Source organism: Bidens hawaiensis, unplaced genomic scaffold (genome assembly GCF_021521415.1).
Source record: "Bidens hawaiensis isolate Kalapana, Puna unplaced genomic scaffold, B.hawaiensis_p1.1 tig00004364_1, whole genome shotgun sequence".
Taxonomy (NCBI): domain Eukaryota; kingdom Viridiplantae; phylum Streptophyta; class Magnoliopsida; order Asterales; family Asteraceae; genus Bidens; species Bidens hawaiensis.
In genome coordinates, this window is record NW_027491263.1 from 1495864 (window position 1) to 1521352 (window position 25489).

At 31.9% G+C, this 25489-nt stretch overlaps 1 pseudogene across 1 annotated transcript; it reads left to right on the plus strand.

Moving 5' to 3' along the window:
• The first annotated feature begins 15361 nt into the window (after window positions 1-15361).
• Window positions 15362-21575, plus strand: LOC143626448 (protein MICRORCHIDIA 6-like; annotated as a pseudogene). Its single transcript, XR_013152420.1, has 21 exons — window positions 15362-15668; window positions 15767-15841; window positions 15941-15977; window positions 16057-16133; window positions 16226-16312; window positions 16393-16468; window positions 16589-16667; window positions 16761-16895; window positions 17463-17561; window positions 17635-17736; window positions 17813-17965; window positions 18040-18132; window positions 18218-18269; window positions 19129-19240; window positions 19314-19396; window positions 20167-20247; window positions 20348-20428; window positions 20516-20592; window positions 20673-20722; window positions 20792-20834; window positions 21416-21575. The product of XR_013152420.1 is annotated as a protein MICRORCHIDIA 6-like (transcript).
• The last annotated feature ends 3914 nt before the right edge of the window (window positions 21576-25489 follow it).

Genomic DNA, 25489 nt, shown 5'->3' on the forward strand with positions numbered 1-25489 from the left:
CGTTGGTTGTTCACATTAAGAGAGTTGGTGAGCAGAAACTAGAGAGGTTGTTCATTCACTGGTTTTGAGTCTTGTGTATTGTAAGTGCTTAAGCACCCGACGTATTTTAATATACGTGTGTTTTGAAGCAATCTTGTGTTACTTACTTGTGTTCATTCGTGTTCTTCAATCACCAAGTATCGGTATTCCGCACCTATACTTGTTATATTGATATCATAATTGTAGTGATCCATATTCGGGACTTACAATTGGTAGAGTAATGGATACAGATGCTGATGTTGTTGATCATGTTCAAGTAAAGAGTCTGAAGGTTTTGAAAGCATCAGTCTAAGGGGGAGATTGTTGGGCCATAATTTGGTTAGACTGACGCATATCAATAGGCCATGACATGATCAAGACTAAAGTGACATAAACAAAGATGAGTTGAAGAATTGCATTGGTGTAATACTGAAATCCATATGGATTTCGGTTAGGCTAGTCTGAAGTGAAATAAACAAGAACGAATCTACAAACCAATGGGGAGATTATTGGGTCCATATTTATATGGTTTGTGCTTAGTCCAAGTGTATTTGGACTTAACTTGTATTTGGGCTTGGGCTAACATGTAAGCCGAGAACTCCTTAGAGTTCTCGGCGAGCTTTTGGGTGCGTATGGGCTTTGTGTTTGGTTTTCCTATATATAGTTCTCTAGTGTATAGGTTAATGGTTGTTAGTTCACTTGTTATTTGAGTATCGTGTATTGTAAGTGCTTAAGCACCCGACGTATCTTAATATACGTGTGTTTTGAAGCAATCTCGTGTTCCTATCTTGTGTTTACTCGTGTTCTTGAATCACCAACTATCGGTATTCCGCACCTATACTTGTTATATTGATATCATAATTGTAGTGATCCAGATTTGGGACTTACACATGGGGTTATGGTCACTTTTCAGAAAATACAAAACAAATATAAACAAATCATCAGAAACACGGGGCCGTGCTTCATGAAGCATGCCCTCATGGTGAGTCATCGTGTACGATCTGACAGAGCATTTATGCGAATGGCCACCTGGACATGGGGGCGTGCTTCATGAAGCACGAGGCCATGTTTGGTTGACAGACAACCTATAAATAGAGGAGCATGTTTCACTCATTTGGTGTACTTGAAGAAAACTTCTATACGGGTTTCACTTATAAAAACACCCACATTACACTCATATTGAAGATTTTGTGGAGAGTTTGAAGTCTTGAAGGCTACCATCATCATTATATAACTTATTTTTATAAAACAATTAATAAAAAAATAATAATTATGTATATAAATATATATGCACAAATATATATCTTATTTTTATAATTATCTTTAATATTGAAATACTAAAAACTAAATATAGTATATTTATATATTCAAAGTACTAGAAAATATTAAATAATTAGAAGATATTATATTTAATGTTTATCTTTTTAATATTCAAGATAATTATTAAAACAAAATATATATTTATGAGTATATAAATATATATATAATGAATTAAAAATATTTGAGCCGAACTGAACTGAGCAGGCCTTTGCTCGTTGTTTGGCTCGTTTACAAACCGAACCGAGTGGAGCGGCTCGTTTACAATCGAGCGAAAAACGAGCGAGCGTTTTCCGAGCAAATTCTAAGTGAGCGACGAGCAGTTTGGACAGTGATGTAGTGTTGTGCGTTGCAGTTAATTATTAATAGATGGAATGATTTGGATATTTAGCTTTTTGCACAAGATCGTGTTTTAAATTTATAAAAGTGTTTTCTACAAAGACTAAACACACACAAAATAGGCAAGTGTACCTATCGTATATGTAGAATAGTATTGGTAAGAACCAAGTATCGATCCGTGGACACAAATGTTTCTAATGATAAATCGTTGTTTTACTTTAATCGGTGGTTTTAATCATTTTGGGGTTCATTTTTGAACTTTTTATAAAATATAAATACTTATATATATAATATATAGGTGACCAAGACGAGAGATTCTAAATGAGTTGTTCAATTATGCGACGGTTACCATCTAAGATCAAGAATCCACTCCATTTTAGCATTGATAATTAATATTCAAACATGTGGTAAACTTGCCATAGCAATATATGATAGATAGCTCCTTAAACCTTAAGTGAGCATCTTCGGCACTAGGGAGGTAACATGCGCATTTTAAAGTCGACCCTTTCCTAATGTCATGCCACCTCTAAAATGTCAATTTAAGTTGGCAAGTAGTTTCGTAAAGTAGAAAGATTAGGATTGACTCTGATTTCTCAAATACCAATTTTAACAACTTCGGGTGGTTGTAGTTAACTCACACAACCTCCCCTTGGTTGATTTAAGTAGGTTATACTTACACATTCCATTAACATATGATTTCTTTAACTAGCATGATATCCTAAGCAAAGCCATTTTCGGATTACCAAGACTTAGAGAAATACATCATAACTTATATCTCATCATTTCTAAGTACAATATAAGGATCCATGTTTCGATAATGTATCAAAGTATTTCTATCTTTCAAGAACATGAATCGATCATGAACGATTGCCAATAGAATTGACAACCACCAACTTTGAATTAGTGATTTAAGATGGTGAAACATTTCTCATCAAAAGATAATTGTTAGATAACCATGTACTTTACTAGACTACACCATATGTCTTAAATAATCATCAAGTAAAGCAAAGCTTATTCAGAGATTTTAGATGGTAAAAGGAGTTTTAGCTCAAAATGAGCATGATGATAATCATTAAGATGAATGATGATAACAAATACATTATTAAACTTGGAACAATCTAACCAAATGTAGATGAATCTTCCTTCTTAATGATGATGATGATGGATGATGATGATGGTTGATGGTGATGACCTCCAGCCTTCAAACTCTTCACTAAATCTTCTATGTGAGTGTTAGTGTGTGTTTTTATAAGAGAAAACCGGATAGAATTCTTTTCAAGGCACACTTCTCAAATGACACAAGAGCCTCTATTTATAGGCTGTCTGGAGCTAGAAGCACGGCCCCGTGCTTTATTAAGCACGGTCTCGTGTCTACGTGTTCCAGTTGCATGTTGTCAGATTGTACATGATGACTCACCACGGCCCCGTGCATTTTTATGACATGTGCCAATTTCATTTTGTCTTTTCTGAAAGGTGATCACGGCCCCGTGGTTGAGAGGCACGGTCCCGTGCTTTTGTTCCCAGTTTTTATCTTTTCTTGTAGATTTTTGTCTTTTCTGGTGTTCAGAAGCATGAGGGCGTGTTTCTTGAGGCATGGGGGCATGTTTCTTTGTTTTTCTTGTGTTTTATTCTGTTTTTCTTCGTCTTTTCGCTTGTTTCTTCGTTTGGGGCTTGGTTTCACCTGAAATTACATTTTATTATGATAAGTAGCTTTTTATGCTATGTTATTTGATAGAAATTGTAGTTTTTAGAGATTATTTGATGCCGAAAAAATGTATAATTTTATGTACATCAGACATCCCTAACATTATGGTATTATTAGATAATATAAGGTTCTTTTGTTACGTTGAAATAGAATAAGGATATGGAAGAGAAGAAAATGTGAAGGAAAGTGCATTCATTGGTGAAGGAAGGAGGGAGGAAAAAGAGAGGAAAGAGAGAGTTCGATGGTGGTAGATGGGCAATCTTCAAAGTACATGTTATTTTGTTCTTACGTACGTAACATTTAATACACTTTTGTTATAAATATATTAATATTATGGTTATCAACTCCTAATATAGATTAGCTTCTTCTCCAAGTTTTCATATCCTATATATACATATCATTGTACATCTTTGTATGACACATCTTATTAATGATATCTCTCCATTTTCTCCCTACATCTCTTTCTTACATGTTTGGCTATTAGGCTTGTTTTACAACATGTTATCAGCACGAATTGCTTATGGAGTTGGAGCACATCATAAGGTAAGCACGAATTGCTTATGGAGTTGGATCAAACATCATAAGGTAAGTTGGTATTTTTTTTAATTCACCATCTTTATTATTCCAATACAATTACGAATATTAATAAATAAATATCGCATGACCGACAATCGATTTTGTGGGTATTATCAAATGATCGACTTTCATTGTTGGCTCTATTTTTATTATTCTCTAGATTTCAGTTGTTTTCTAACCAAATAGTGGATGCTTATTATTTGAATATCATGATAACTACTAAAGAAAATTATAATAATCTCAGTTTATGATGTCCCTATTTTTCGTTTGAATTCATAAAAAGATGATTATAAGTTTATAATTGCAAAGAAATATCGCAAATAATATAATGATATAAGAACAAAGAAACTATTCTTTGCTATTTACTTATCCTTATCAAAAGAACGGAGGGCATATTTTTTTCAATATCTTTTAGTTTATAATATGAAATAAAAACAATTGATTATGATACTAATGAATTGAAAGTTGAAAACGATATAGATTAACTTTAGACGCAAATGTATATCTAAATTAGTCATGAATTTAAACAATATATATGTATTTTGGTCACTATTAATTCAGTATGCACATAATGGAATTATATGGCAGATTGCGTAATTATAAGCCATAAATATTTTTTACATTTATTACAGTTAACAATAGTTTTAAAACTTTCTATTAGTTACGTTCATCCTTTTAATAATTTATGTTAATCAATTAAAGAGTATTGTTTTTATAAGTTAAGATGATAAAAAAAATAAAAAATGTTTGATACTTGTAAATTACAAATTGAATTGTGTGCACTTCAAATTTTTATCAAGTAAATTATTATTATTTTATTGGAGTTACAAACTAATTGGCATAAGCAATATATATGTTAGGAAAATAACAAAAACAATATTCTCTTAATTATGAATATCACGCAACGCTGAAGACATCATAACATGTTAGTAAATTTAAAGAATTAGATATTCTTTTTTTACTTTGAAGATCTCTATTATATTTTACATGTATTTGTGTTATATTTGGACTTTAAATATATGTGTATAAAAGTTAAATATATGAAACGCTTGTGTGCTAATATATTTTAAAATCAATATTTTTTTATCATATGGAACAAAAATTATATTGTATATGTAATTTATAATTTAGTGCAAGTATCTCCGTCATGTTTTAAAATCTATTAACGCACGTAATCTTTCAATTTTAGAAAATACACTCTTTTATCATTCATATAAATATAAATGAGATTTTGATTTAAGCATTATACTGTATGAAATTATTGTTGTACATTTAAATAGATTTATTTTGTTTAGACCACAACAAAGAAGTCAAGTTTAACAATATTGTTTTAGTGATTAGAAAACACATAAAAGCTTGTGTTGAATCAAATGTTACATAAAATCAAGTCTTTGATCGTAAAAAGAAAAATATAGAAATTGTTACTAGTTTTATATGTTTTAATTAATATCGTATTATGTGTATGGTTTCATTCTTTATCGTAGCTTTAATTTGAGATGGCTATTTAACTTAGCATATAACTTCTATGGTCTTTATCAATAAAGTGATTGAAATAAGTATTTGTATGTAGATATTTTTGTGATTCGTTACACCATAATAGTTAGATTGATCGATATATAATCTATATATATGCTTCTAATATATATAAACAAAGAACATATTGTTAAAACTTATTTTATATAATGACATGTTACAATGTTATATCTTTATGTATCCATTGTATCATGTATGCTATTATTTATTCTATAGATGGTATTTAGTATAGAACAACTAAATTAGAGTTGTTTATTATTAGAACTATAGTGAAAGAATATAAATATGCTTCATATGACATCTGAAGTGTCTTCCTTCTAAAATCTCATTATTGATTTATAAAAGGTCATAAGCTTTTTGACCGATATTTATAATATGAATAAAACAACCTGCATTTGCCATATCTCAAGTATTTTCTTGAAGTTTTAATATTACAGAAAGAGTATGAAAGTTTTGAAATAGCTTCATATCCATCATGTGTTCGAGAAAATAAAAGGCATGAAACTTGTTTATACTCTACTCCCTTAACTGAATTGAGTATTTAATGATCATTGTATATATCATGATCATTGACATAATTGAGCAAGTCGTAACGATGGTCATGATAAAACTGAGATCGACCATAAAATTTTTTATTGGTATTTATGTTAATAATAAGATCGACCACCACAAGTGGCAAATGGATTGATCATATGTGAGAACAAAATGTGGAAATACAAGTGAAACCGCATGATCGCTTGAAACGATAATAAAAAGTTCTCTTATATTTAAGTAATTGTATTAAAGAACATATAATACATATACGATCATAAACAAGAAGTTTATGGATCATGATTATATAATGGCACGACCGGTTAGACCACACCGAGTCAATGATATGAAATATATTGAAGAACCATTTGATTCTTCGTGATAATTGAACATGCAAAGTTTGCTCTCAAGGGAAATCATTTATTTACCAACTGAAGGAGGGTGTGAATCCCTAGATGTTATGGAATTGAGAAAATGATACACATATCCTAACATGATACCATTTAGTGTTTTGAAAATCGGTGTATCGTCTAAATGGTTATCAAGATCGCAACTTCATGTTTGCATGATCTGTGGCTTAGCTAATAAGATAGCAAGCATATTATTCCAAATTGGTATATTTACATTCGGTTATAATAATGAATTTGATTCCCAAGTTAATAATGATCATTGGAATAAGTGTTGAACTTCATAACATATTATGTTCTTAGATAAATGGTATTGTTAAAGAAAATTACTCAACGTCTATAATTCGTTGCAAAGGCAATTATCACGAGAGCAAAGGTTCATGTTTGTATTTGAGTAAATATGATTTTACTGTCTTTAAACTAATTCACATCAAGCCAACAAGTTATGATACTTCCTCCTATTGCAATTGGTTTTTTGTCAGTAACCAAATATTTCTCATCTAATTTTTCATATGTGTTATATACTGAAATTAATCCACCACAAGACACAAAGATGAGAACACAAAGGAAGTTGGGAATATATGTCGGTATTAAATATTATATATGATTAAATACTGAAAGCCATTAATGGGATATTTGCTTATGGCTCATTAGTTTTCACTTTAGTAAATCAACATTCCCAACATTAGGGGGAGATTTAAAGCAGTTGGAAAACAAATTTAGTTGGAATGAATTATCATTGATTCTCAAACTAAATTATATGAACTAAAAGTTCAAAGGATAATTCATGAATAAAGATCAACGAATGAATTACCAGACGATTCACTGACCAAAAGAGAGTGTCTAGCTAGGACACCTATACGAAGTGCTAATGCTCCAATTAATAAATGTCCCGAAAGGACAAACACAAATTGATAATAATTCTAATGCACGCTTGTAGCATGGTAGATTGATCGGTTCCAAAGTTAAAATTTCCTCGAAAATTGGAGCAAGTAATAAAGATGGTCAAGTCGAGGTGCAGTTAAAGGTCTCTTGAAAGAAATTAGACATGATGGTTCTTGAAGAACCTTAGGTACCAAAAAACAAAGAGCTCTCAGTAAATTATATTGTATCATGTCTACAAAGATATATGGAATCGAAATAAAGTCGATGTCGTTATAATTTTATATATATATATATGTATAATTAGCGCTTGAAATGATAATGATGAGGATCAAGATTATAAATCTGCCTATGAAAAATGATTGGCCAAAGTGGAAAGACGCAAACAAGGCAAAGTTGAATTCTCTAAATAACGGAAAGTTTGTTGGACCAACAGTCCGTACAACTAAAGTTGTAAAATGTGTTAGATACAAACGGGTATTGTATATGAGTTATGAAAATTCATCAAGTGATATAAGGCAAAAATTGATGGTACAATAATTTTTGTAAAGACCCGTGATTAATTATGAGGAGACGCATTCTCTAATGGTGGAAGCAATGACTTTCCAATATATCTAAATAGTCTGGTAATACAAAGAGAAAATTGATATGTGTCTTATAAATGTTGTGATTCAGTTGATACTGAAAGTTTAAAAGAAATTCTTCGAAGGATTTGAATTATCAAATCATGTTAATTAAATTCTAGAGATCACTATGACTCATGTTGTATGAAGATTCATATTTGAATACTTTACGATATTGAATATGTTGAACATAAATGGAACTCTTGAAGAGTTTCCTAAGGTAATTGAATACTTGAAAAATTAATTGATTGTGTGTATCAATAAGCATACACATAGAAGAGAATGTACATGATGAGTACAATATCTCAATAAACAAAGAAATTGTACAATATGGATTTTTGATATGTGATATAAAATGATATGTTAATGAGCAAGTTTATGCAGAAAAATCCTAGAAAAGTGAATGCGTATGCATAATTTGTCAAATTGAAAAGAAGTCCATGATGGGATTGGTAAATGCATGGATTTATGCTTTTTAAGTATGGATTAAATTATTCGGATTGAACTTGATACAAATCAAGAGATATTTTGATAAAGGGGGAGATAAGTTGGATATAACCATACTTTTATCAAAATTTCACTCTTAAAAGGTTATCATAATCACAGTTTATGATAGAGGTAAGGCTGTCTACATCTTACCCTCCTCAGACCCTACCATAGCATTGCTATTGGTGGGATATACTGAGTACGATGATGATGATGATGATGTATAATCACAGTTTACAATGATGTACATATCATCAAGAGGAACTTATGAGCTTTTAAAGAGAAAATTCTTTTGAAAGACCTTGACATAGTGTGATTATTGTTCGACTTATAGTTCGAGTAGATGTGTAATTATATGCTTATAAATCCATCAAAGTGCATCTAGAAAATGTTGAGACATTTTACCATGGACAAGTTAAACCATATTTATTTAGCATGTTAAAGGATGTCTAACAATGACTTTATATCATTGCCTATCTGCATATGAATATTATTGGTTCGGAAATACCATAATTAAATGCATATGTGCATTACGTCGTACTGTTAGCTATATATGATTATTATTTTCTTTATTTATATTTATCAGCATGTGTCCTTCTAGGATATACCAGAATGGGTTAAAACAAATATTTCAGGTATGAAAGATATGTGTTTCTATTTTACTAACCCATCAAAACAAGTTTGGTTTGTCTTGTTGATGCAGAGAAACGCAACAGGATCATAGTGTTTACCAGATGAAGTAATAGAAGTTTTCACGTGAAGATAATACAACATTATTCAACTTGAGGACTTAAATGTCAAGGGACGAAGACGCAAATGATTGACTACAAAAGTTTTGGGCAACTTTCATAGAATATCGATATTTACCATTTTAACGGATATATAAATCAGGGGGGAGACAATACGCGTTGCACTCTTTTTCCCTTAGCTATGGTTTTGTTCCACTGGGTTTTCCTAGCAAGGTTTTTAATGAGGCAACATCTCCAAGCGTATTAAGTTGATAACCAAAGGGAAGTGTTATAAATATATTAATATTATGGTTATCAACTCCTAATATAGATTAGCTTCTTCTCCAAGTTTTCATATCCTATATATACATCTCATTGTACATCTTTATATGACACACCTTATTAATAAAATCTCTTTCTTTTCTCCCTACATCTCTCTCTCACATGTTTGGCTATTAGGCTTGTTTTATAACAACTTTATATTTTTTTCACCATCAAACTTAATTTCATAAATTATTTCTTTAATTAAATTTGATATGAACTTATTGACCAGTATATACGTCCGGGCATAATTATTAAGACAAAGGTAGCTTTCTCTTATCAAAACCCTCTTTATTTGAATAAATTATTTTACTTTTTTTATAATTGGTAATCTAATACGCATATTTGAGACATTGTATAATTTAAGATTGTTTACATGTTTCTATTCAAAACTTCAATAAAAAAACGAAACACGCCAACTCGCCGAGCCACAAGCTAGCTCGATTAAGGATTTTATGGTAGAAAAAAATATTTGAATAATTTTTTTAAAGAAATAAAAAAGAGAGGAGAGACATGGAAAATATTAGGTTTTTCGTGAAAAGATGTGATGAGACGTGTGTTAGGCTATGTGCCTCGGCTACAATTGGGGGCGAATTGTGACACGTGGCGCCCAGTCAGCATGGAGTGGAAATTTGTTTTTGGGGTGTAATGGTGTAGGGGCTACAAGTTGGGCCCACAGTTTCTTTTTTTATTATTTTCTTTTTATAACTAAACTAAACAAATAAAAACCAGTTTATTTAAATAATTAGATAAAAATGCATTAAAATTAAAAAGAAATACAAAAAACTTAAAAAACATAACTAATAATGCATTAAAATTAAAAAGAAATACAAAAAACTTAAAAAACATAACTAATAATGCATTAAAATTAAAAAAAAAATACATAACTAAAAATATTAAAAAACATAACAAAATAAAATACTAATATCCATAATATTCGCGCATTTTTTCCATTTGTCGTCGTTGCAATAATGCGGCCTCTTCGTGTAACCCGACATCTTTGAGGGATTTGTATTCTTCACTCATTTCCCTCAATTCCAACATTTGGGCAATTTTTTCGTGTTGTTTGTCGGTTTCTCTCAAGGCATCGTTGAGTTCCTCGACACACTTTTTGTGTTTTTTGATGATTTCTTTCATGGTAGCGGCGAGTTTCACGAGTGTTGGTTGGTTCGAGTTGTTTGTAGGATTCATTTTGTTAGATTTTTTGAAGAATTTGGGTATGAATTGTGTATGAAATGGATATAAAATGGAGAAGAATGTGTATGTTTATATATATATATATATATAATGTTTTAATTAATTTTTTTTTATATTTGCAACGGTCAAATGAATTTAATAATAATATTCTCAAACACTGCAGGCGATAAAAGAACCCCGCTCCCGCCCCTTATCACCCAAAATCGACACCGCCCCTAGTCGCCCACATTTTGCCCAAAGTCTCGCCCATTATATATGGCTTTATGAGTGGAAGAATCAAGGAAGGAGAGAAGAAAGGGACTATTCAATGGTTTTTTTGAATGAGGGAGAATGCATGTAAAAGCACAAGTGGGCAAGTGATATGTGACACAATATATGTGACGCAATAAATAGTTTAAGCGTTTCAATTTAAATAGTTTTAAAAAGTAGATAAACATGCAATCTTCAATATTTAACCTTCTTTAACATAAAAAAGAAAAAAAGTAAACTTAATGTTATGTTCTTCTTATGAGATTAATCCCATAGTAGAAAATTTTATTAATAAATTGATGTAGTTTGAAAATTATTTATCAAAGTATGTATTTTTGAAAATTTATCTCTCTCTCTTAATCTAATTGATCAAACATAATTAACTTTTAATTTTTTTTTACAAATTATTGTTATTAGTATAGAATTTTGATATCTTTCTATAAACTGTTTATGAGCTCATTAACAAAAATCTATATAGTTTTTAAAGAAAAAACAAGTGACAGACTACTAACATCTACGAAAATGAAAAACATCATTCAAGAAACTATATTTATGCTTTCTAAGTTATTATTATAATTATTTTGGACGGAAAATTTTATAAAAGAATTAGCAGGGAAATTAGCAAAAACCCCCCAAATATAAAACCAACGAAACAAAAAATCATGCTAAACAAAGCTTTCTAAATTATTACTTTTAGTTATCTCAAACGTGCATCATACATTATGTTAAAATAAAAAGATGTTGGTAAAATTTATTATAATTATCAAATAAAGCATACATTATAAATTTTAATACACCAATTGAAAATAAATAATCTTAATTTTTCTGTATTGGTTAATAAAATTTTAATAGGCAAATTGGAAATAAATAATCCAAACTTTTGTGTATTGGTCGATAATATTTTAATAGGCAAATTGAAAATAAATAATCCCAACTTTTGTGTATTGGCCGATATTAATCCTAACTTTAAAAATCACTATCAACGGTCTCAACTTTCAACTATTTTTTGTCTCAATGAACATCCGTTAAAAAACATTTATCGACGTTAAGTTTTTTTACCAAGTTTCAAACCGTTAGTTTAGGGTTTTGATCGAAAGAACGATATGATTCGCTTGATGTACAATTTATCTCGAAACGGTGATTCTATTTGTTATTTTAATCTTAAATATATATGAACGAAAGCTCCTTAAATTCTCTTAAGCCATCAGATTGCTTTATTCTTAAATGAGGGTTTATCATGCATTCGACCCGATTTTATGGGTATGAGTCTCACCAAATCCAAATAGACCTTAAACGGGTTATAAGATCTCATTATATTAAAAATTAATCTTATCAAATATTTGATATGAAAATCATATAAAATAGGGATATACTAAAAATTAATATCCGTTTTTTTAAAATATTATTTATAATTAAGAAACAATTTTATAATACAAAAATAAGTGGGTCATGGGTTTGACTAAACCTAGATAGCATTTAAACCGGTAAAGCATCTCATTTATTTATGAAACCATTTTATCATCAAATCTTAAGTATATTATTAACTTTCTTATAATAAATAGAATTAAAATTAAAAAAAAATATAAATATTATAAACGAATAATGTAAAACAACATATGAGGATGTAAACAAATTACAATACATATTGAATAAAAAAAAGGAAATGAAAGAAAAAGAAAAGAAAAGAAAAGAAAAACTATATAATTAAGAATCTCAATCTTAAATATATATATAAATGAAACATTTAAAAGTTTTCTGGTTGCTTCTTACATACTCTCAAGTTACCAGATTGGTTTAGTTGTAAATGAATATTTCTTATGCATTTGGCCCGAATTTATGGGTATAGGTCTCAGCAAACTAAGATAACCTTAAATGGGTTATATAATCTCATTATATAACCTGAATACTAGTCTTAAAACGAAATGGTAGGAAGTGTAGTTAGTGAAAATGAAAGTGTAGGAATGTTGATTTAAAAATAAAATAGGGGTTTAGAAGTAAATAATATATCATCCATGTCCATTGCCATAAGAAATGCGTGTTTGTTTGTTTGTTTGTTTGTCAGTGTCACCTTTCTTTCATTTTCATTTTCATTTTCATTTTCATTTCCATTTCCATTTCCGTTGTTGCGTACTCTACTACTCTATACCTCCTCCTCCTCCTCCTCCATTTTTCATAGCTTCCGAATTAATATTAATATTAATACTTTTACTTCCATTTCATTTTCCGACCGCTGTCGTTCGGTGTATTATTATTACTCTTCTTCTTCTTCTTCTTCTGACATTCATCTTCCTCGTTGCACCACATCACGTGAGTCTAATTAATTCCGTAACTCTAAAACCTAGCTACCTCCATTTGATTTTTTCATTTCGATTCAAATACTTACTTGTTTCATTTCAACTTAAACGTGGTGTTTACATCCATCATTCAACACCGACTATATATAATAATAATAATATTATTAGTCGCTCTGGTAATATTTCATTTTTATTTTTATTCGATTTCACGTGATCAATCTAAGGCTTTATACTTTTATAAAATTGTATGAGTCTTCGATTTCAGAATTGTGCATGTTTTTCTTCTATTTTAATTACTCTAGTATTATTAACATCTATCCAGCTATTTATTTAATTATACACTCTAGCTTTCTGTTACTAGTATTTGATTCCTTCGTCATCTAGGGCTTTGTAAATTTGTATGAGTATGCTATTTGAGAATTTTGTAACATTGATCACCTGTTATTGATCAAAATACAGTGTATTGAATTATATATATATATATATATATATGTTGATCATATCTGTACTGATTTGGGGTGAAATCGGGGGTAGGTAGGTCGGTCTTTGACTTCGTTTTACAAGTAACAATCAATGAGCATGATAGTTAACTTGTAGCTCAACGAAGACATTCTGAATTTGACTAATAATTGCAGCCCTAGGTTTGATTATTATGACTATCTACTTGTTGCCTTTTGGATTGTTGTTTGGGCTTAAAATGTTATTGAGTTATTAAATGTAAAAAAGATCATCAAATGATTTGGTGTTTGGATTTGGTATCAAGGAGATTGACAAGTTCATCAAAATTGGTTTACTTTCCTAATTATTTATATTTTTATACATCTCATATTCGCCGTTTCATGAACACTAAAACCTCTAATTTCGTTACTTCTGCAGCTGATTTTAACATCTGATTTTGTTGTTAGCTTGATATTAACTTAAACCTAATGTGTTTACATCAACACGGGTATTATTGTTATTATATTCACTCTAGCTCTCTGTTAGTAATGTTTCATTTTATTCGATTTTACGTGATCAGTGTCGCAATCTAGGATTTTATTAAGTTGTTTGAATATGCGATTTTAGAATTTTGTATGTTTTTTATTCTATTTTAGTATATTATTAAGGTTCAGCTGTTATTATTATACACTCTAGTAGTATATTATTAAGATCCAGCTGTTATTGTTATGCACTCTAGCTTTCTGTTAGTAATATCTGATTTCGTTCGATTTAAGTGATCAATGTCATAATCTAGGGTTTTATAAAGTTGTATGAATCTGCAATTTGAGAATTTTATATGTTTTTTGTTCTATTAATTCATCTTATACACTCTAGCTTTTTATTATTAATATTTGATTTCGTTCGATTTAACATGATCAATGTCGTAATCTAGGGTTTTGTAAACTTGTATTAGTATGCTATTTGAGAATTTTGTAATATTTTTGTCCTGTATTAGTAAATGATTCAACATTCAGCTGTTATTGATCAAAATACTACTTGTTGTCTTTTGGAATGTTGTTTGGGCTTAAAATGTTACTGAGTTATCACTTATCAGATGTAAATTTGATGGAATGATTATTCATTAAATGCCCCAAATGATTTAGTGTTTAGATAGCGTAACATACATTTGTATATGTTTCTTGTTCCCAATAATTTCAGTACCCGACCTACAAGGTGGTGAAGTTGGGGGACTGAGATTGACAAGTTTGGTTTAGTTTTCTAATTATTTATATCCTATAAGTTAGCAATTTGTATTGTAGTCTGATGAATCTAGTAGTCTATATAAATTCATTGTTTAACATTGTAGGGATAACTTATTTGATTAAGAGCTTGAATTTCTTAACTTAAACATTCTTTATTCTAATTTACAGTGTAAACAATCTATAGGAAAAAATGGTTCTTCTCTTCTATTGTAGATATATACATTGAAAGAATTGTTATAGTATTCCCTTTATTTGTTCAGTAAGCAGTTTTATTTTCAGTCACATGTTTTTAATTATTGATGAGTTATGGGTTAGTTTTATTTGTTAAGTCAAAGTTATGGAGTAGCGGGTCAAGTGGGTAGTTTATTTTATTTTGTCTGTATATAGTGTAAGTTTTTAAAGCTTAATCAAAAAGCATTGTTTTGTTTTCTTAAAAACCAATTCTCTCACCATCTGTATCATCACGATTTCAAATGGCTTTTCAGAAATTGCAAAAGGTGGATATGGTTGATTTATGTTCAGATGATGACTTTGGTGAAGTGGATACTGGATTGGTTAATATGGAACCAAATTCAGTTGGAAAAGTAACTGAGAAAGAGTCTACAAGCACCAGCTGGTCAACTGGTCAAAGTGGCACATGTGTCATGGAAAAATGGAAGCAGGCAGTTGATGAGTCAACAAGCCCTTGTTCCACACCAACAGAACATGGAGCACCAATTTGCCGCCAGTTTTGGAAAGCTGGGGTGTATAATGTTGATGTGGCTCCTGCTTCTACTCTTGGTAATTCTTCATCAAAATCTTTATTAAATTACATTCACGATTGATGAGTTCATCTCATCTAGTTATAAACTAATAATTACTTATCATGTAATCAACAGTGGGATCAACTTATCTACATATTCACCCAAAGTTTCTTCATTCCAACGCTACATCACACAAATGGGCCTTTGGTGGTATGTTGAGCTTCACCTGTTGTACATTATGTAAAATGCTGTAATAAGTTGTGATTTTGTATACTTATTAAAAGTCTATTTATTCTATTGATTTTGCAGCCATTGCTGAGCTTCTTGATAATGCTGTGGATGAGGTGGTCATATTAAACATATTATTTACATCATTACATGAAACATTAAAATGTTTTAATTTTGCTTTATATGTTGTGTAGATAAAAAAATAAGGCCACCTTTGTAGTGATAGATAAGATCAAAAACCCAAGAAATGGAAGTCCAGCATTATTAATTCAAGGTATCCAGTTTTTTAGATTTTCTTCTTTTAGTTACAAATCTTACAAGATTATTAATATATGCATGACATTTTGCTTTGATGATTTAAACTAGATGACGGGGCGGGTATGGGGCCGGAAGCATTGCGCAGATGTCTAAGTTTCGGATTTTCAGATAAGTCAGAATCATCAATTGGAAAGTGTAAGAATTTTGGTCTTCTTAATGTGTGAAAGTGATCATTTTTAATATTCTTTTTAACTTTTTGACTTGTTGACTTTTAGATGGGAATGGCTTCAAAGCCAGTTCTATGAGGCTTGGAGCAGATGCAATAGTTTTCACTCGTAACGTTGTTGATCAGTATGCTTCTGCATATGTGCCTTTTCAATTACTTTGTAACTGAAATGCATAAGTTTGACTTTCTAGAAGTCAAACCCAAAAGGGGTAAATATATTGACCCAATTTTAACCTTGCTGATAGGACTTTGACACAAAGCATTGGACTTCTGTCATATACATTTTTGACGCGATTAGGTTACGATAGAATAGTGGTTCCATTGGTGAGGAAGTTTTTAACTCTTTTTTTTTTCAGAAAAAAAAATGTTATGTTTATGTAAAGTTCTCAATTATATTGGTTTTTATATAAACTGCAGGTGCATTATAAGTTCAATTCTGTGACCGGTTCCTATGAGTCACTACACCCAGAAAGTGACAGCCACCCTAATTTAAACTTATCTATGTTGCTGCAATGGTCTCCTTATTCAACAGAAGAACAACTGCTAAATTAAGTATGTTAATTGACCCTTGCATATCTTATTTGTTATTGAATAGTTCTTATTAGCAATTATTCTATAAATTAGCAAGCCTCACAAAACGGGCAGGTTACAGGTCAAAATGGGTTTGGGTCAAACGGGGTTCTGATCAGAACAGCTGTCTAAAAAAAGTATCAATTTGGTTTGGGCAAAAACGTGTTCTGACCAACATTGGCTCGCCTTAAAATGGGTCGAAATGGGATCTGGTCAAATTGGGCTCTCATCAAACAACCCTTTCTTAAAAAGTATCAATTTGGCCCCGGTAGAAACAGATTCTGACCAAAATTGGCTCGCCTTGAATTGGGTTAAAACGGGTTCGGGTCAAAAAAGCCCTTCTTAAAAAATTATCAATTTGGTCTGGGTCAAAACAGTTTCTGACCAAAGTTGGCTCGCCTTGAAATGGGCTGAAACGTGTTCGGATGAAGGTATCAGTTTGGTCGGGTAAAAACGGGTTCTGACCAAAATTGGCTCGCCCTGAAACGGGTCGAACGGGTTCGGGTCAAACTTTTTGTGGAATGTAACAAGCATTTATGATTTGTGTAGTTTGTTGATGTTGGCGATCACGGGACGAAAATCATTGTTTACAATTTATGGCTCAATGATGACGGTAATATGGAGCTTGATTTCCAGTCTGATTCTCAGGTTTCTAATTCTTTCATCTTTTATATTTTCAGGATATTTTTATCCTCTGATTAAAAACACAATTTTGATGCAGGATATTTGTCTTTCATTGGTAGAGAAAACAGAATTAAAAGATGATTCTAATCAAGCAACTACTGATAACCACCTTGCTAATCGACTTAAGTATTCTCTTCGTGTAAGTACATTTTGTTTCAGGTTGACTGATAACACAGAACCAAGTGTTGAAAATTTTCCTTAAATTCATGTTTCAGGCATATCTGTCAATATTGTATCTTAAACTACCTCCAACTTTTCGCATCGAGTTGCGTGGAAAAGTGGTTTTGTATCATAACATGGCAACAGATTTGAAGCACCATCAATTCATAGTGTATAAACCTCATAAGGGTGGATCAGGAGGGGTAATTGTTATTGTTATTATTATTATTATTATTTCTTGTTTGTTTTGCTTATTTACAAATATTATGTATTGAATACTCAGGCATCAGTGATTACAACAATAGGGTTCCTTAAGGAGGCCCCACGCGTGAGTGTCCACGGTTTTAGTATCTACCACAAGAATCGTTTGATATTGGTGATTTCTGTTATTCATTTTTAATATTTTTACTTTTTGTAAAATTGGAATCTAACAGTTGCATATGGTTGACCTTTTTTTGCAGCCATTTTTACATGTCGCCTATGCTAGCAACGGCAAAGGACGAGGTGTTGTTGGTAAGTTTGGAGATGTAATAATTTCAAAAACAAAGATATACTAAATGTTGTTTCTAGAAAAAAAGTAAAATCTGGCTTGTCTGGAGACCGTTTTTCTAATACCTATACGCATCTGATTTGGTTAAGACCCAGATTGGTTCTTTGGATAAGTCAAACGGGCCAATTTTTGCAAACCCTCCGTCGGGGTGTTCATAAACCATATAAATGGATCTGCATGGTTCGATTTTAACAGTTTGACTGTTTAATGGTTTTGATATATCCATCTTACAGTGTTCATAAACCATTTAAACCGATTTTTGAAATATGATTATAAGTTATATTTGCATTTCATATTCATGCAACATTTTATTACTTTAAAACTTTTGATACTAATAAACGGTTTTGACCGACCTCAGCTTCAAACTTGAAATTGACCGTTTAACCTTATATTTGTATACTTTTTTAAATCTTGGAACGTGAAGTTGTATTTATGTATTATATTCATGAAACATCTTTATTATTTAAAAACTTCTAATACTAATTATCAATTTGACCAGCCATGGTTTCGAACTTGAAACACCCGTTTAATCTTTTATTTATTTTGTTTTTTTATTTTTGGAATATGCACATCAGTTCTGTTTATATATATTATATTCGTGATACATCTTCATTATTTTATAAAATTTTAATGCAATAATGCTAATAAACAATTTTGATCGACCCATGGTTTCAAACTTGGAACTGACCAACGTTTTACTTGTTTATTTTTATAATTTTTCGAATATGTATTTAAGATGTTTTTGTGTATTATATTCAAGAAGCATATTTATTATTTATAAACTTTCATTACTAATTAACTTTGTGTTATGACTTTGTTTAGGTGTTCTTGAGGCAAATTTTATTGAGCCAACGCACAGCAAACAAGAATTTGAGAAAACAAATGTTTATCAAAAGCTTGTTACACGATTGAGGGATATGACGTACGAATACTGGTGAGTTATTTGTTTCATGCCAAATATTATAACAACAACAAGAAGCCAATTTGTATTATTTATATGTTGGCAGGGATTTACATTTTGAATATCTTGGATATACAGTCCCTGCAAAAGGTAAAGATTTATTTGCTTCTGGTAGTAGTCGTAAAGAGAGTAAGAAGTCTAATCTTATTGTTATCTATTGTTATTAAGGGTTATTTATTTTCGCCTTCATTATAACTTTTTACACCTTTTGATGTGACCATTTAAGTTTTCCTAAAAATTAATATGGCTCATAAATGTAGGTAGAAATAATTACGTTGTAATCACATATTTGAATTTATATATATGTTAAAAGTTATCAACTAATCCATGCAAAGTGCAACATTTAGCCGTTATAAGTATATATATATATATATATTAAATAAAGAACCCCAAAAAAGTATCTAAGAACTTAGGTTGAGGCATTGAGAGATCTTCGGTTCAAGTATCCCAAATGACAGCAATTCATCGTTCAATAAAAAAAAAGAACTTAGGTCCATCAAATGGTTATTTTGAAGGTGCCAATATTTCGTATTGTTATTATTATTTCAACGGACTTTCACTTTTTTTATGCATATATTTCCAGAAAGTTTTTTTTTCATACTAAGTCCTTCAACTTATTATAATCCAGCTAGAGAATATCCTTTTTAAGGGATTTAACAAGGAAAATATAAATAAATTTCTTAGAAAAATAATTTAACAAAGACTAAATTTACAAAAACTTTAGGGACTTTTTTGCACAAAAGGTGAAAGTTGATGGGCCTTTCTTAAATTTATCCTATGTTTGTGAAGACAAGTCTGTAAACCTTTTTTTTTTCTTTTAAATTTGCATATTTTTTAATATTTGGTTTTCATCACATTCTTGCTAAGGTTATTTATGGTCTTACTTTTTGTTAATTTAGGGTCAAATTCGAAAAGGAAATTACCCGAACAACCTGAGGGTATGCCAGCGGATAACCTTACAACGACGACCAGTGTTAATGGTGCGATTCGTTTTTATACGACCTTTTCATACTAATTTTTAACATTTAGTTTCAGTCATATCTTGCCATGGTTATTATGGTCTTATTTTTGTTAACTTAGGGTCAAATTCGAAAAGGAAATTACCCGATCAACCTGAGGATATGCCGTCGGATAACCTTACAATGATGACGAGTGCTAATAGTATGATTCATTTTTTTATAACCTTTTCATATTAATTTTTAGTCACATCTTGCCAAGGTTATTATGGTCTTATTTTTGTAAATTTAGGGTCAAATTCAAAGATGAAATTACCCAATGATTCCCTGTCTCCGAACGCCCCGGTGACGACCAGCGGGGCAAAGACGGTAATACAGTCTTTAAAATTTGAAAAAAAATATTAATATTTTTTGAAATATACTCTATTATGAAAATATATAATTCACAGGATCAAAGGAAGACAAAAGTACTAAAAGAAAATAAGAAGCTAAGCAAGCAGTGAGTATTCTTTATACTAGCATTTATTTATTTTGGGTTATTTTGTATTATTTATTTATTTTGTTTCAGATGCTTGGATTTGGAGACAAGTGAGAATGAACTTAGTGACAAGGTACTTTAACAATCCTGCTACATTTTAATAGTATGGGTTGAAATGGGCCGGGTGCAAACACGTATCCATTTTGTATATACCTAACGTGCTAAACATTGATTACGTAAACAATACCTCCTTTATGCCTTTTTGAACACGTTTAGTTCGTTAGAGATACTATTCAATGTGTGTGTGGATTCCTTCCTTTATTGATTACGTAAACAATACCTCCTTTATGCCTTTTTGAACACGTTTAGTTCGTTAGAGATACTATTCAATGTGTGTGTGGATTCCTTCCTTTATTGATTACGTAAACAATACCTCCTTTATGCCTTTTTGAACACGTTTAGTTCGTTAGAGATACTATTCAATGTGTGTGTGGATTCCTTCCTTTATTGATTACGTAAACAATACCTCCTTTATGCCTTTTTGAACACGTTTAGTTCGTTAGAGATACTATTCAATGTGTGTGTGGATTCCTTCCTTTATTGATTACGTAAACAATACCTCCTTTATGCCTTTTTGAACACGTTTAGTTCGTTAGAGATACTATTCAATGTGTGTGTGGATTCCTTCCTTTATTGATAGATGCTAACTGGCAGGTGATGAACCTCAAAACAGTGTTAGAAGAAGCTAAAAAAGAATTTGATGATTTGTTGGAGAGTTTTGGAAAAGTAGCCAAATTGTGAAGAACATGTAAATGGTTAAATAGTACTAATTAATACGGGGAGTAACCCTTGACAGGAAGATTAGAGTTACATAGCATCACTAGAAGTAGAAACCAAAGATGACATAGATGCAATGTCTCATATGACTGACTATCATGGGATGAATTGCGATTTTGTAATTATCTTGCCAAGAAATGTTTTAATGGTGTGACTGTGTCCAAATTCGCAACCTTGGGGATTGTGGTTTGGTTTGAAAACCGGTTGTTTAAACTTCAACCTTTAATAGTTAAATATATTTTGAATCTTTATATATATTGTAGTTTATATATATGACAATCATATACCGTCTTTTATCATTTAAAATTTTTTCATTCAAACCGACTGATCGTTTCGTAATTCTCATACAAACCGTGTTACAGTCAGTCGAACCACCAAACTTATTTAATGATATAATCAAGAATTTTGCGTCAAAACCAGCACTAGCACTAGCACTAGCACTAGCACCACCAGACATAACTATCTTGAAATACAACTTTGTTATTATCATTTATTTATTCCATTCCGGCTTTGGTTACTTGTTATCTAATTTATTTGCTCCAAGAAACTATTTAGCAAAACCAAATTTCTTTTATATTTACTATCACAACTCCAAATGGAACTACAGAGGTCAACTATTAAATGAGAGATTTAGGAGTTGAACATACAGGTGCACAAAAAACCATCGTACCGACCGGTGGTTCCAAACAGGAACCGGACCCCACCTACGGGTATGAACCGGATTTTGGGTTTCTTCCTGTAACCGGCCCGGGCCCACAGGAATTAGTTCCACCAATACCCGTCAACCCGACTCGACCCGAAACCCAATAAAAACCCGGAACCGGTTCATATCCAATCCAGTTCTTGATTTTTGTGAGCATATCCAAAACTGGTTCCTACCTGGTTTCGAATCATGAAAATATCCGGTTTATGCACCTGTAGTTGAAAATGACACTAAAACCAGATCATGATAGGCAATCAGACGTATAGCAACTTAACATGAACATGACTAAGAAAAAAGTTATATATTTTCGTATTAATATTCTAAAAGTACAAGTTGACAACCTGCATACAAATGCATCTTAAAAAATTATTTATTCTATTTTTAACAACAAAAAAGATTAAAATAGATTTGTGTGGCAAAAAAGATTGTTTTTTCGAAAAGATAATGAACAGGACAAACCATGAACCCGTTAGATCAATGCGTGGCCGACTCAAATCCATTTAGACGAAACCCAAATCATGTGTCATTCAGAAATTCAAGCCCTAACAAGAACAAGTTCTAAAGCTATTCTAAGACCGTGTAGTAGATGGAGCCCCTATAAGACGTTTTGCGTCATGTGACGTCACGGCATCATAGAGGCTTTTTGGCTAAAAAGAGTGTAGTGGATAGAGCTCATTCAAATCAATACCTTATTATTATTTTATTATTATTCTTCTATAAAAAAACATATTGGTTTTAAATACTCTCAACTTTGATCCATTGGTAGATATCACTCCCAACTTACAAAATGTTATTCAACACTCCCAACTTTTAACATATTTTCTTCTGGCACTCCTGGGGTTCCGAGACACTAGTGTTCCGGGGTAAAAAATGTCATTTTTCAAAGTTCAAGGATTAAAAACAAAATTTTGTTAATTATATATTACAACACCCCTCTCCTCCCAACCTCCACCTTTCTTCCCTGGCAACAACCACCATCGCCACAGACAGCTACCAACCACCACCGCCTTTGACATATACCCCGAAGAAGAAGACGACTCATTATCCGACACTGAAGAAACCCAATCACCAAACCCACCACCCACAACTGAACCCCCAAACCAACCCACCACAACCTGACTCGGAATATTCAACACCGAGCCACTCGGCGACTCACCCGAAGCATACTTCAAAAAAGTAACCCAAATCCTTGAATCCGATGAGTTCAAGAGGTGGTGGTGTGTCTTTTACTACTTCATGTTGGTGCCTTTTATCACTTCACCATAGAGATGGTCAAAAAAACCGGTTCCCCAACCGGTTTGCCGGTTTAAACCGGAAACCGGTTTTTACGAAAACCGGTTTTTTAAAAACCGGTTTGACCGGTTTACAAACCGCCGGTTCGTATTTCGGTTACAAGTTTTAGATCCAAAACCGGTTAACGAACCGGTTAATGAAAAAACCGGTTTTTTTTAATAACCGGTTATGGAGAAACCGGTTAACCGGTTTATAAATAAAACCGGTTTTTGACCGTTGTGGAAAAACCGGTTAACCGGTTTCTCCATAACCGGTTAACCGGTTAAAAACCGGTTTTTGAACGTTGTAACGGCTATATGCCCGTTTTTTTTTTTTTTGACCGTTTTTTTTTTTACCATTTTACCCCCACAAACATCTATATATAGTTTAGGTTGGGTATTGGTTAGATCACACTCGATTATACAACTCCAAACGCTCTAAACGTTTATTTCATACGCGATTATTTTGTTATCTCACGCTCAATTATACCACATTACCACTCCATACGCTCTTATTTCGTAGTCGATTATCATGGCCTCCCAAAGTGCTGCTTCATCCGTCAACATGGGTGCCTCGAACACGGGAGAAACGGTCGTTTGGCAATATTTCGACCTATGCGAAATGTCTAACGGTAGCCAAAAAGCTCGATGCAAACATTGTTTGAAGTTTTATGGCAAAGATGCAAACTCCACTTTAAAAGCGCATGTACAAAGGCCCTTTTGCAAGGCCTTGAAGGACGAATCGGGAAGTAGTTCGCAGCCGGAGATGACGAATCAAGGAGCGGTGTTTACGTACGACCTTGACGCGGTACGTCAAAAGTTTTCAAACTTTGTGATTCAACAAGGTCTTCCTTTCAACCACTTCGACAACCCTCAATTCACGGAGATGATGCAAAAGTATGTTCAACCACGCTACCAACACGTAAGTCGTTCGACCCTTAGAAGAGATTGTCTTAAAGCATGGAAAGACGCTAAATCCGAACTAATTTCATACTTTTCAAACTTACAAACTGGTGTAAACTTAATAACGGATGTGTGGTCGGCACCTCATGGTTCGCCCGACTCATACATTTGTGTGACGGCTCATTGGGTTGACCCCGAGTCGTGGCAAATGATGAAACGAACCGTTGCGTTTCTATTGTTTGATTACCCGCACACGGGTAGAAATATTTTTAAAAATCTTGGATAAAGTCATTCGACAATACAAGATTGAACATAAAATCTTTTCAATTTCGTTTGATAACGCGTCCAACAATACGGCCACGGTTGGCCATTTAAAATTAAAGTATAAACCTATTTGTGATGGAGCGTTTTTTCATAGCCGATGCATTGCACATATTATCAACTTGGCCGTGCAAGATGGGTTAAACGTGATCGAAACGCAAAGAAACAATTTTAAAAGAATGTTACGAGATGTTTTTAGCAACAATCAAACATTTTCAAGATACAAAAAATTTTGTGTAGAAGCTAATTGTCAATGGTTGGGGCCAAATTGGGATTGTCCAACAAGATGGAACTCGACTTGTAATATGTTTGAGAAAGCCATCCAACAAAAAGAATCATTAATTGCGTTTCATCAAATTTTGTCAAGTAGGGGTAAATGTGCACCGTACGATCCTAGAAACTGGTTATTGATTGAGATCGTTACGGAGGTCCTTCAAATTTTTAAATCTTGCACAACTAGTTTATCCGGGGTTTACTATCCAACAAGCCCCATTGCTTTACCAAAAATTGCTGTCATGTGCACAAAGTTGAGTGAACTTCATTGTAGGGGTGCACCTTATTTTGATATGGGTGTAAAAATGAAAGAAAAATTTAGAAAATATTTTCAAGAACTACCCGCTGTTTTGACATGTGCTGCTGCGTTAAACCCTTGCATCAATGTTGGTGGTGTTGAAGCTTTAATAGAAAAAATTTGTGATGAGCTAGGGTTAAACGACGATCAAAACCCCTATTATAGCCAAACTTTAAAGAATG